Below are 12,825 nucleotides of genomic sequence, written 5' to 3' on the forward strand. Positions count from 1 at the left end.
ATTAACCCTTCACATTCCCCCCTAGATAAAATTTTTTAACACATATGCAGCATCAGAGGTGCTATCCCAAGCTAACAGCTTGAGGGGTACTGGTCTTCACATGACTGATGCCGTGTTACCAGTCATGGCTGTCGCGGCGCACCCGTCCCCCCTGTATACTGCAGTTCACGAATAACAATTTTTGATGACGGTGGTAGGGATCTTTTTTGTAAGTAGGCATGTGCTTGGCTTCAACATCTTCATCAAGTAGCCTTTTGAGATCGGTGCAGAGAAGAGAAGGGTCAACGACGCCTTTGGCATCATCATTAGCTGGCTTAGTGTAGAATTTCCTAATACATACAGAAATACACCAAAGAACAAGGTTTAGTCTCACATATACAACAAGGATACAGGCAGCAATGTGTAACAAGCTCTGTAAGATCCCAGCTATCCAGCCCCCTATTCCCTTAAATCAATTGGCTGGATTGAGAAAGGAGAAGGTGTCTGACCACCAACTGTCCCTATTACAATCATTGTCTTTATCGTATTGATCTCTGAGTCTTTGAATATCTTCTAACTTTAACTTCTACCAATGATAATATGGAAAATGCGAAAAACCAAAACATTATGTCCCCTTATTTGCTATTGGCTTGTTGGGTGATGAGGAGAACTTGATAGGGACCGTCATACAAGGGTTCTAGTCCGTGCTTCCTGACATGCCTCTTCACGACTACCAAATCACCAGGCTTCAGGTTATGACAGGTGTCGGTTTCTGCTGAATCTGGAAAAGAAAACTAGAACATAGGTGTTAGCAAGATTTTTACTAAGCAGAATAACATATTGAACAGCACGGTCAGTTTCTTCTGATAACTGCTGGGGCTGGAAATTTGCAACTGGGGGCCTAGTACCAAACAATCTCTCATATGGGGACAGGCCAGGTTTTGTAATAGGGATAGAACGAATGTGGTATAGTACAATGGGTAGGAGCTCTGGCCATGGAGCCGTAGTCTCCTGCATCATTTTGGTCAATTGTCCCTTCAGTGTGCCATTCAACCTCTCAACTTCCCCACTGGATTGTGGGTGGTACGGAGTATGGAGGGCTACAGTGGATCCAAGCATTGTCAGAACTTCTTGGTACACATGAGAAGAAAAGGCCTTGGTCACTTTCAACAACTTCTGGAACCCCATATCTGCATATAACTTCCATCACCAGTTTCTTCGCTGTGGTCTTTGCAGTCATGTTGGTAACGGGGAATGCTTCCGGCCAACTCGAGAACATGTCAACAACAACCAAACAGTATTCATACCTTCCAGACTTAGGCAACGTGATATGGTCCACCTGGAGCCTTTGGAAAGGATAGTCGGGCTTAGCAAGATGCTTCGGGGGTACACGTTGAAGTTGACCGGGATTACAGGCACGGTTGAGCGCTGACAAAACTATGGAAATTCACGGGGCCCAGTAGAATTTTTGCACCAGTGCGAGGGCCTGATTCTTTCCTCGATGTGTAGGTCCATGTGCCCATGTGGCAATAACAGGGTACATCCGCTTAGGGAGACACACAAGTCGGTCCTTTTCCAGAGACCATTTTCCTTTCGTGCCCCATCAGTCTTCCATTGCTTCGCCTCTTCCTATGGAGACATTCTCTGTGTTGTCATTAAGCGGTCTCGCGGGGTCCGACAGAAAACTTCAGTCTGTTGTAGATTATCAGGTTCTTGTTGGGTCAGTGCTTCTTGTAACTGTTTACGCTGAGAGCGTGTGGTCACCATAGTTGGTATGGTTGGTTCAACGGGTAAGAGAGCGGCGGCTTTTGCTTGCATATCCGCAAATGTGTTGCCAACAGTCTGTGGACTGGTCCTAGGACCGTGCGCCTTAACTTTGATAATATCTGAGTAGGTAATTTGAGTCCATGAGGGTTTTAACAGCTTCAGCATTTTTCACTGGGGTTCCGGCAGTAGTAATAAACCCTCGATTGGCCCATAGAGCCCCAAAATCGTGAGCAATACCAAATGCATACCGTGAGTCCGTGTATATATTAGCCCGTCTGTTCTTGGCCAAAGTACATGCAGTAGACAGAGCCTGGAGTTCTGCTTCTTGTGCTGACTGTGAAGGCGGGAGCGCAGCTGCGTGCACTACAGTGTCCTCTGTGGTAACAGCGTATCCCGTGTGGAATCTACCAAACTCGTCAGCATATCTTGAACCATCCGTGTATAACACCAGATCAGGATTTGGGAGTGGGTTCTCACTGACATTTGGTGGAGTAGCTGTTTCTTCAGTCAGAAGTTGGGAACAGTCATATTGGAGGTAATCCTCATCACTGCCATCTTCCCTTCTAGTTCATTATACCGTCTTTCAAGGCGTTGTAAAGAGGTTGCATTATGCGGGATGCATCCGGTATCCACTGACAACAATAAGTGCATAAGAAAACGCTGGAGTTCAGCTTCATCTTTTGGGAAAGGAAGGGAGCTGACAGCTATTTTTCTATCTTCTGCGAGGTGTCTGGCACCCTGAAGGAAACAGTGACCCAAGAATATCACTTGACCAAGGCAGAACTGAAGTCCCGAGGCTGAAACCCGACAGTTCAGTGCTACCAAATACTTAAGGAGGCTAACAGTGGCAGCAATGGCAAAAGACACCTGCTCATATTTTTTTTTTTTTTGCAAACTGGATGGGACTGTTCTGGGCCCCTTGTGGCATAACTGTCCATATTAACTGTCGTCCCTGATAAGTGAATGCAAATAGAAACTGGCAATCTGGGTGTAATGGAATGCTAAAGAAGGCATTGGCAAGGTCAATAACTGTAAACCAAGCAGCATCCTGGGGTATTTGGGACAAAAGAGTATGTGGATTAGGCACCAGGTTTGAGAAACACTTTTACTGGTACTACTGGCATTTTCCCTATATCATTTGGCCCTTTTGACCAGAGTTTAGATGGTATCTCTGAGAGGTATGGGGTGAGTCGTTGATCCTCAGGCAATATTGGGGGTGGATCTGAGTCTATCAGGGCCATCATAACTGTGAGAAGGGCATGCAAAAAGCCGGATTACTTACCGGTAATGCTCTTTTAATGAGTCCACGACAGCACCCACTTGGAGAGAGGGATCCGCCCATAGGAACAGGAAACCTACAGAGATAAAAGAGGGCGGTCCGCCTCTCCTCCTCAGTTGGATTTCAGAGTACCCGGAGGACCGCCAATTATTAGGCCATTATATTATCCAATATTCTAAATTTATTAACTTTACAACTAAGAAGGTGTATATACATTATGTTAACTTCTAGGGAGGGTTAGTGAACGGGTGCTGTCGTGGACTCATTAAAAGAGCATTACCGGTAAGTAATCCGGCTTTTTACTCTTCGCCACGACAGCACCCACTTGGAGAGACTTTCAGAGACCTTCACCTGGGAGGGACCACCGTGCCGAGGACCGCTCTACCAAAGGCTAGGTCGGATGAGCATGATAAATCAAGCCTATAGTGGTTATAAAAGGTAGAGGGTGTAGACCAAGTAGCAGCCTTACATATAGACTCGATTGCGACGTCTCCCCTTTCTGCCCAAGAGGAAGCCATAGCTCGGGCGGAATGCGCTCTGATACCCTCCGGAGGATCTTCATTGCTCTCGGAGTATGCCAGCCCAATCGCGTCTCTGATCCACCGAGACAGAGTACCCCTTGTGACCTCATATCCCTTCTTTTGGCCCTGGAAGGAAACAAATAGAGCCCTACTCTTCCTCCAGCTGCTAGACCTCTCAATGTATTGTAATACTGCTCTTCTAACGTCTAGTGTATGGAACTTTTCTTCCTCTGGAGTAGAAGGGTTACTAAAAAATGAAGGGAGGTGGATCTCTTGTGATCTATGAAACTTCCCTGCTACCTTTGGTAAGTATGAGGGGTCCGGTTTTAATATTAGCTGATCCTGGAATGTCAACAGAAAAGGGGGTTCTATTGAAAGTGCTTGTATGTCGCTAACTCTTCTGGCTGAGGTTAGTGCAACTAGCAGTACTGTCTTAAGAGATAGGTGCTTAAGGGATATTGAGTCTAACGGTTGAAAAAGCGGACGTGTTAGGGCCTCCAGCACTAAATTCGAGTCCCAAGGAGGAACTCTGGGTATGTGTACCGGTTCGGTCCGCTCACAGGCCGAGATGAATCTAGCTATCCATCTATTGCCTGCCACGTTATAACTATAGAGGGCCCCTAGAGCCGACACGTGGACTTTTAGTGTGTTAACCGATAGTCCTAAATCTTTCCCTTTCTATAGAAACTCTAGGATTGCTGTTATAGGAATTTCTCTGGAATCAGGAGCTGTGTGGAACTCCAAGAATTTTCTCCATACTCTGGTGTAAATTTTTGTCGTAGCCAATTTTCTGCTTTGCAAGAGAGTATTGACTAACCCCTCCGAGAATCCTCTTGCTCTCAACATTTCCCTTTCAAGTTCCAAGCCGTCAAGTGGAGATTGTCCACTTGAGGATGGAAGAATGGCCCCTGAGAGAGGAGCCTGGGGGTTGAAGGAAGCACCCAAGGGTCTGTCACTGACATTGCTTGCAGGCATGAAAACCACGGCCTCCTGGGCCAGAATGGCGCTATTAAGATTATCCGTGCTCCCTCTGTCCTGATCTTCCTGATCACCTGTGGTAGTAATATGATTGGGGGAAATGCATATGCCAGTTTGAACCGCCATGGGACTTGGAGGGCATCCAGAATTTCCGGATTGTCTGCCATTTTTAAAGAGGCGAATCTTCGCAGCTGCCTGTTCTCCCTGGTGGCGAAGAGATCTATCTCGGGAAGACCCCATAACAACACAATGCGTGTGAATATTTGTTGGCTCAGGCACCACTCTCCTTGCCGAAGTGTATGGCGGCTTAGAAAGTCTGCCTCTGAATTGTCTCTCCCTCTTATGTGGAGGGCCGAGAGAGACGAAAAATGTTTTTCGGCTAAAAACAAGATCTCTCTTGCGGAAGACATTAATGCGACTGATCGAGTCCCGCCTTGCCTGTTCAGATATGCGACCACTGTGGTGTTGTCTGACAGGATCCTCACGTTTTCTCCTTGTAACTGCGGAAGAAAATGATATAATGCATGACTAACTGCCTTTAGCTCTTTCAAGTTTGATGAATCCTGATTCTCACTTATATCCCATAGGCCTTGGGCGAAGGTACTTCCCATATGAGCTGCCCATCCTGTGGGGCTGGCATCAGTAGTAATTATACGGGAGGGTGGTATCACCCATGGTACTCCTCCCGATAGGTTATCCTCCTCTAGCCACCTTGCTAGGGAGGTTAGGACCATCTGAGATAAAGTGATCTTTTTCCCCAAATTTCCACGGTCCTGCGTTTCCTCTAAGAGAATTTGATGCTGTAATTCTCTCGTGTGGAATTGAGCCCACCGAACTGCCGGGATGCAGGAAGTAAGGGACCCTAGGAGGGACATTGCTTCCCTTAAGGATATGTGTGGCTTGTCTATTGCTGACCTGACCTTCGTTTTAATTGCTGTAATTTTTACCTGTGGCAGCAGACACTTTTGGCTTATGGAGTCTAGTTGGAGACCCAGGAAGGACTGAACTGACTGTGGCTCGATTCTGGATTTCTTGAAGTTTATTATCCAACCAAGAGCCTGTAGGGATAAGACTGCATCAGCCACTCGCTTATTACATTGTCTAGCTGAGTTCCCTATTATCAAAAAATCATCCAAATAGGGAACTATCAGTGTGTCCTTCTGTCTTAAGAAAGCCATTACTTCCAGCATCACCTTTGTAAAGACTCTTGGTGCGATGGAAAGGCCGAATGGCATGGCTGCGAACTGGAGGTGTCGTATGGTGCCCTCGAGGAAGGCCGCCACTCTGAGGTATTTCTGAAATCTGTAATGGATGGGAAGATGATAATAGGCATCCTTCAGATCCAGGCCTGCCATCATACAGTTGGGAAAAAGGAGTTTAATTGCCGATCTAATGGACTCCATTTTAAATTTATGATTTACTACAAATGAATTTAGTTTCCTCAGGTTAATTATCGTCCTGAATGAGCCATCTGGTTTAGGTATCAGAAAAAGAGGGGAACAAAATCCTCTCCCTTCCTGTCCTTTAGGCACCTGGACCAAAACTTTTTTGTCCAGCAGACTGACAATCTCCTCCTCTAAGGCCCGCTGTTGGACTGGGGAGCTGAGGGATGTTACAATGATTGAATTACGGGGTACGTGATGGAACTCTAATTTTAATCCTTCCCTAATAATGCCTAGGACCCAAGGGCTGGCCGTGATTTTTTCCCATTCCTGAAGTAACAATTTTAGTCTCCCCCCTACTGGAGGGACCGTGTTATGAATGAGTCACCGTAGGAGGCAGACACAAAAATAGCAGCTAAGTCCAGAAAACCGGAGAAGTTGGCAACTATCAGATTGCAGACCCCTGAACCTAACAACACAACTAGCAGTAGCCGTGGGGGGTTCCTACGGTGCCCTAGACCCCTCGATCACAGCCGGAGAAACTAAATAGCCTAAAGACAGAAAAGGAAAAGTAAACTGCCCCAGAGCAGACCCCAAAGTAAAAGGCAGCCCCCAACATATAATGACGGTGAAGCAAGATGAAAAAACACACACACAGATAGAAAGATAGGCTGAGCAAACAATGGGGCCCAAACTCACTAAAATAGGACAGGATAGGACAGCTGCTGTCTGCAATCTGCAAAAACCCTGAAAAGACATATGCCAACAGGCTGATATGGAAAAAGGCCCTGAAGCAGCTAGGCTTCAAAAACTATATCAGCACTCAGGTATATTCTGAAGACAGAGCTAAAGGAATTCAGATCACCCCAGCAGGGAATGACAGAAATCCAGCAAAACAAAAACAACGTACAAATGAAAACGGCAGAGCAGAAAACTTAGCTTTTGGAGAGCAGGAATTCAGACTGGTATCCAAGGATCCACAGAGAAATCACCCACAGAGCAGACGGGCGTGGACAGCCTTATATCCAGTCAGAAACTCCACTCAGCCAATCATCATTAGACCCAGATGCCTGATAATCAGGCTCACTATCTTTCTTTACTAGAAGAGGGAGTTCATCGGGCCTCAGTGGTAAAGGGGAAAATGAACTCACAACAGTACCTCCCCCTTGAGGAGGGGTCACCGAACCCTCAACCACGCCACCAGGGCGATCAGGGTGAGCCCGATGAAAGGCACGCACCAATCTTTTGGCATGAATATCAGAGGCATAGACCCAGGAATTATCCTCCTGACCATAACCCTTCCACTTAACCAAATACTGGAGTCTCCGTCTAGCCAGACGGGAATCCAGTACCTTCTCTACCTCATATTCCATGTTACCTTCAACCAATACAGGGTCTGGAGGTGCCACCCTAGGAACAACAGGTTCAACAAACCTCTTCAACAAAGACTTATGGAACACATTATGGATTTTAAATGTGACAGGAAGAGCCAAACGAAAAGAGACTGGATTAATAATCTCCAAAATCTTGTAAGGTCCAATAAATCTAGGCTTAAACTTAGGAGAAGCCACCTTCATAGCAATATTTTTTGATGATAACCACACCATATCACCAACCTTAAACTGGGGACCAATGGTCTTATGTCGGTTGGAAAACCGCTGGGCCTTTTACTGGGAGAGAGATAACTTATCCACCACTTGGTCCCAGATCTGGTGCATTCTCTCCACCACAGTGTCAACACCTGGGCAGGCAGAGGGCTCCACCTGCCCTGAAGAAAATCGAGGATGAAACCCAAAGTTACAAAAAAAAGGTGACATCAAAGTGGCAGAACTAGCTCTATTATTTAAAGCAAATTCGGCCAAGGGCAAAAATGAAACCCAATCATCCTGATCAGCGGAAATAAAACATCTCAAATATGACTCCAAGGTCTGGTTTGTTCTCTCTGTCTGCCCATTGGTTTGAGGGTGAAAAGCAGAGGAGAAGGACAACTGAATTCCCAGCTTGGAACAGAAAGTTCTCCAAAATCTAGACACAAACTGAACCCCTCTGTCAGATACAATGTTCTCAGGAATCCCGTGCAAGCGAACCACCTGTTGCAAAAACAGGGGTACCAACTCAGAGGAAGACGGCAACTTAGGGAGTGGTACAAGATGGACCATCTTAGAGAATCTATCACAAATCACCCAAATAACAGTCATTCTCTGAGAGACAGGCATATCAGAGATAAAATCCATTGAAATATGGGTCCATGGCCTCTTGGGGACAGGCAAAGGCATCAACAACCCATTAGAGCGAGAACACGATTTAGACCGGGAGCAAGTCCCACAGGACTGCACAAAATTCCTGACATCACGAGACAAGGAGGGCCACCAAAAAGACCGACTCACCAAATCTCTAGTACCAAAAATACCTGGATGACCAGCCAAAGCAGAGCAATTAACTTCAGACATCACTCTCCTCTTCCACTGGTCAGGAACATACAACTTTCCACTGGGACAACGCTCAGGTTTGTCCTCCTGGAACTCTTCCAGAGCACGTCTCAAATCGGGCGAGATGGCAGAGAGAACTACCCCTTCGCCTAAGATGGTAGCAGGTTTGGTCACCACAGGAGAATCAGCAAAGAAGCTCCTAGAGAGGGAGTCTGCCTTGACATTCTTAGTTCCAGGAAGAAAAGAAACCACAAAATCAAAACGTGTAAAAAACAAGGCCCACCTAGCCTGTCTAGGGTTCAAGCGCTTAGCCGACTCTAGGTAAATCAAATTCTTGTGGTCAGTGAGGACCACGACTTGATGGTTAGCTCCCTCCAACCAATGTCTCCACTCCTCAAATGCCCATTTCATGGCCAACAGTTCCCGATTCCCCACATCATAGTTACGTTCAGATGGAGAGAACTTTCGGGAAAAGAAAGCACAGGGATTTATTTTAGATGTTACAGGATCCTTTTGGGACAAAACAGCTCCTGCACCAATCTCAGAAGCATCCACCTATACCTGGAACGGAAGTGAGACATCAGGTTGCCGCAAAACCGGGGCGGAGGTGAATCTTCGCTTCAGCTCCTGAAAGGAAGAAACAGCCTCTGGAGACCAATTTAACACATCAGCACCCTTCTTAGTCAAATCAGTCAATGGCTTGGCAATACTAGAAAATTTTGCTATAAATTTCCGATAAAAATTAGCAAAACCCAAAAACTTCTGGAGAGCCTTCAAAGAAGTGGGCTGAACCCAATCGTGAATGGCCTGTACCTTGGCCGGGTCCATTTCAATAGTTGACAGAGACAAAATAAATCCCAAAAAAGAAATCCTCTGTACTCCAAAAAGGCATTTAGATCCTTTGACATACAGGGAATTCTCCCTCAAGATCCGGAACACAGTCTGAATATGTTCCACATGAGAATCCCAATCCCTGGAGAAGATCAAAATATCATCCAGATAGATAATCAAAAATTTATCGACAAAATCTCGGAAAATATCGTTCATGAAGCACTGGAAGACAGAAGGGGTATTAGTGAGCCCAAAAGGCATCACCAGGTACTCAAAATGTCCCTCCGGAGTATTAAACGCCGTCTTCCATAGAGTTGAGCGAAACGGGTCGAAAAAATTAAAAAGTCGCCGACTTTTGGCAAAGTCGGGTTTCATGAAACGAAACCCGACCCTAGGATGAGGTCGGCCACAAGGTCGGCGACTTACGCGCCAAAGTCGCGTTTCAAAAGTTTGTTTTGCGCTCTTTTTCAGCCTATCAGGATCCACGGACACTGTGGGCAATGTGATGACATAGGCACGGGTCACCACCATCTTTCAGAAGGGCATGCAAGTGATTGGCTTGCTTTGGTGGGCGTCACAGGGGGTATAAAAGGGCGTGCACGCCGACCGCCATCTTACTTCTGCCGATCTCAGTATAGGGAGAGGTTGCTGCTGATTCTGTAGGGAGAGCGTTAGGCAGGGAAGAAGACCAAAAAACTGCTTCTGCTGCTAGCGATTTGGCCTGCACAACACACCAGTCACTGTGTGTGCAGTGCAAGGGGAGGCTATATTGTGGCTGACAGGCTGGCATTGCTGTTTACCCACTGCTCCTCAAACTGCTTTTTTAAAAGCAATCCCAATTTTTTTTTTTTGTCCTGCTGAGAAGAAAAAAAAACTGCTTCTGCTGCTGATAGCAATTTGGCCTGCACAACACACCAGTCACTGTGTGTGCAGTGCAAGGGGAGGCTATATTGTGGTGTATCAGTGGTGTTGGTTGTTGGGCTGCCTTTTAAGGCTTCCTGACAGGCTGGCATTGCTGTTTACCCACTGCTCCGCAAACTGCTTTTTTAAAAGCAATCCAATCTCCCTTATCCTCTAGTCACTTAGGTCACAGCTGTGCCATCGAGCCTGTCACATAGCGCTCAGATATCAGTGGGCCTCACACAATCCAAAAGTGTCCAGTGTCCAAAAGTGTGTGCAGAGATTCAAAATCTCACTTATCCTCTAGTCACTTAGGTCACAGCTGTGCCATCGAGCCTGTCACATAGCGCTCAGATATCAGTGGGCCTCACACAATCCAAAAGTGTCCAGTGTCCAAAAGTGTGTGCAGAGATTCAAAATCTCACTTATCCTCTAGTCACTTAGGTCACAGCTGTGCCATCGAGCCTGTCACATAGCGCTCAGATATTCATTGGGCCTCACACAATCCAAAAGTGTCCAGTGTCCAAAAGTGTGCGCAGAGATTCAAAATCTCACTTATCCTCTAGTCACTTAGGTCACAGCTGTGCCATCGAGCCTGTCACATAGCGCTCAGATATCAGTGGGCCTCACACAATCCAAAAGTGTCCAGTGTCCAAAAGTGTGTGCAGAGATTCAAAATCTCACTTATCCTCTAGTCACTTAGGTCACAGCTGTGCCATCGAGCCTGTCACATAGCGCTCAGATATCAGTGGGCCTCACACAATCCAAAAGTGTCCAGTGTCCAAAAGTGTGTGCAGAGATTCAAAATCTCACTTATCCTCTAGTCACTTAGGTCACAGCTGTGCCATCGAGCCTGTCACATAGCGCTCAGATATTCATTGGGCCTCACACAATCCAAAAGTGTCCAGTGTCCAAAAGTGTGCGCAGAGATTCAAAATCTCACTTATCCTCTAGTCACTTAGGTCACAGCTGTGCCATCGAGCCTGTCACATAGCGCTCAGATATCAGTGGGCCTCACACAATCCAAAAGTGTCCAGTGTCCAAAAGTGTGTGCAGAGATTCAAAATCTCACTTATCCTCTAGTCACTTAGGTCACAGCTGTGCCATCGAGCCTGTCACATAGCGCTCAGATATTCATTGGGCCTCACACAATCCAAAAGTGTCCAGTGTCCAAAAGTGTGTGCAGAGATTCAAAATCTCACTTATCCTCTAGTCACTTAGGTCACAGCTGTACCATCGAGCCTGTCACATAGCGCTCAGATATTCATTGGGCCTCACACAATCCAAAAGTGTCCAGTGTCCAAAAGTGTGTGCAGAGATTCAAAATCTCACTTATCCTCTAGTCACTTAGGTCACAGCTGTGCCATCGAGCCTGTCACATAGCGCTCAGATATTCATTGGGCCTCACACAATCCAAAAGTGTCCAGTGTCGAAAAAGTGTGTGCAGAGATTCAAAATCTCACTTATCCTCTAGTCACTTAGGTCACAGCTGTGCCATCAAGCCTGTCACATAGCGCTCAGATATCAGTGGGCCTCACACAATCCAAAAGTGTCCAGTGTCCAAAAGTGTGTGCAGAGATTCAAAATCTCACTTATCCTCTAGTCACTTAGGTCACAGCTGTGCCATCGAGCCTGTCACATAGCGCTCAGATATCAGTGGGCCTCACACAATCCAAAAGTGTCCAGTGTCCAAAAGTGTGTGCAGAGATTCAAAATCTCACTTATCCTCTAGTCACTTAGGTCACAGCTGTGCCATCGAGCCTGTCACATAGCGCTCAGATATTCATTGGGCCTCACACAATCCAAAAGTGTCCAGTGTCCAAAAGTGTGTGCAGAGATTCAAAATCTCACTTATCCTCTAGTCACTTAGGTCACAGCTGTGCCATCGAGCCTGTCACATAGCGCTCAGATATTCATTGGGCCTCACACAATCCAAAAGTGTCCAGTGTCCAAAAGTGTGTGCAGAAATTCAAAATCTCCCCTGTCCTATAGACACCTTGTACCTTGTTTTACATACTATATAGTTTGTTGGATTTTGTCTACATTTGTACCAAAAATGAGGAAGGCTGGTGGAAGAGGCCGTGGAATTGGGCGGGGGTTGGCAGCTGGTAATGATGTTGTTGGTGGTGGATCTGATGGTAGTGGCAAGAGCAAAATAGGACCGAATGCAGGAGGTGTTGAGCCTGCGTCATCGTCTGGCTACATAAGGCCTCGAACTCTTAGTTTTCTAGGAGTTGGCAAACCGCTTTTAAAGCCAGAGCATCAGGAAAAAGTTTTGTCTTACATTGCTGACTCAGCCTCCAGCTCTATCGCCTCCTCTTCTTCAGTTGTAAAAAGTAAAAGCACTGAGTCGTCATTGGAGGCTCATGTTCATGAACCACACCTTTCCTTGTGTCCTTCACCCCAACCAAGATTGAAGGATGACGCAGGCCATACTACTGATTACTCCATGGAGCTGTTTTCACATACCATGCCTGGATTATCAAGTGAAATGGTGAATTACCCAGGCCAAGATGAATCTGACATGGAGTGCACTGATGCACAGCCGCTGATGGATGATTCTGCTGGTACATTCACTCAGAGCACTACATTGTCCTCGCAGTGTACAGAGCCAGATTCTGACCCTGATGAGACTCAGGTGCCCCTTCCCGCACACTATACCACCATACACGGTGACACAGAGGAAGGTGCACATGACATAGAAGAGGAGGTGATGGATGACCCAGTTGTTGACCCAGATTGGCATCCATTGGGGGAAG

The sequence above is a fragment of the Dendrobates tinctorius genome, unplaced genomic scaffold, assembly GCF_039654945.1.
Source record: "Dendrobates tinctorius isolate UK_male_01 unplaced genomic scaffold, ASM3965494v1 ptg000070l, whole genome shotgun sequence".
Taxonomy (NCBI): Eukaryota; Metazoa; Chordata; class Amphibia; order Anura; family Dendrobatidae; genus Dendrobates; species Dendrobates tinctorius.